We start from the raw sequence: 1,806 nt of genomic DNA on the forward strand, positions 1-1,806 counted from the left end.
TCTCGTCCAAACGATCGGGCGTGCCGCCATTGTTGCTGTCGTCATTGGATCCCGCGGTGCCACCGGTTGTTCCTCGTCCCGATCGTAACTTGTTGGCTGAGAACCAGGGATGAAAAAACAACGTGATAGATGACACGCAGATCGTCGAATGCGCCGTGCGTGCGTGTGTGTCGCGACTACGGTCGGTAGGAATACGAAGCAGTAGCGGCGGCGGCTCGACTACCGCACATTCCGTTTCGACTGCCGTTACCGCCGCCGCTGCTATTACCGCTATTGCCGAAGCTGTTGCCACTATTGTTGCTCATCTAGAAGTCTATCAGCACGATCAGCACCACCACTATGACGAAAATGATAGCCATATTCTTCCATTCGTGAGACGGCATTATTCGCGAGGACTCGATCGTTTCGCGTGGTGATGCGAGAGAGAGATAACGTTATCGCGTGCGCTCTCCGACCTCTCCTATAGGATCTTGAAACGAACGCGCGCGTGCGCGCGATCGCGAAAGCTCTCGGTAACTATAAAATGAACTTGTTCGATGCGTACGATGCGCATCCAGTCGCGATCGTCGGTGACGCGAGCGATCTCTGCTCGGGAACGATACACGCCACGACGACCGAACGCTTTTCATCGCTCAGTCTCGCGAATCGAGAATAGCTCAGTGTGTTCGCCGCATTAACGACCGCGTCGACGAGCTATACTTCTCCGTGACGATCGCCGATTACCATGAGCAACGACGAGAATTGGACGAATGTGACAATGGGCGCGATCCGGATAAAGTATTTGGGGAAGCGCGATCGGTTTTTTTTTTTTTCTCGTAAATTTGGCGGGATTCCGCGGTAGAGACGGCGTGAAGACCGTGAACGTCGACGAGATCGCACGGGCGAACAGTCGACGGTCGAGGACTGGCCGACGAGACGGCGAGAGATTCTCGCGCTTACGTCCGAAAGTGAGCCGCTATACTCGCGCTCGCGGTGACAGCGGTAGCTGCGACAACGGCGAAGAAGTCAGCAGCGTCACGACCCTCGCGACCACGTCGCAGCGTCGAGCTGACGAACGGACGATCGTTCGAAGAGCATCGAACTACCGGGATCAAGATCGAGGAGAACGACGCGATCGACAATATGGACGATTTGTGGAACAAGTGGCCGATATCGCGCCGGACGACACCGACGTCGTCGCGTTGAACGATATGTATCTGAAAGGCAAACGAACGCATTCTGTCGAGATGGACGAAAAACGTTCGGTGTACGTCCTGCCTGTCTCGACTGGACGACGACAAGTGCGCCGAACGATTCGGCGTGACGAACTCTGCCAACGGAGATACGGTGCGACGGGCGTTCGACGACGCGCTGTGGGACTTGTGGCGTCTGGGACGAATCGCCCGAAGAACAGCGATCGATTTGAACATCTCGATCAGGCGCTCGACGATTTGCCGATAGGTTCGCCGCCCGAAGTGTCGGCTCATCGTCGGACGACGATGCCTGCGAGGATCCTATTGACGAGGACGACGTTCTGGAGGATTCACGAAAATCGTCATGCTTCTTGCGTTTGATATCGCTGCAGGGATTTCTCATTCGGTCGGGTCGATCGATCAGATGCAAATTCAGCGTCGATCTGAACGGGGAGCAGTTCGCGGCGTTGAACTTGCGCGAGATCTAGCGATGACGCGCGCGAGGTAGTTGGTTCGGCGGCGGTACGGTGTCGTCAACGCTTCTACCTGATATCGTTGGTGCAGTGCAACCATCGAAATCTCAGGTATCCCGCGTACGAGAGTCGCTTCGGCCATTTGACGAAGATCGTGCGAA

This window comes from Harpegnathos saltator, unplaced genomic scaffold (genome assembly GCF_003227715.2).
Source record: "Harpegnathos saltator strain DR-91 unplaced genomic scaffold, Hsal_v8.6 scaffold526, whole genome shotgun sequence".
Classification (NCBI taxonomy): domain Eukaryota; kingdom Metazoa; phylum Arthropoda; class Insecta; order Hymenoptera; family Formicidae; genus Harpegnathos; species Harpegnathos saltator.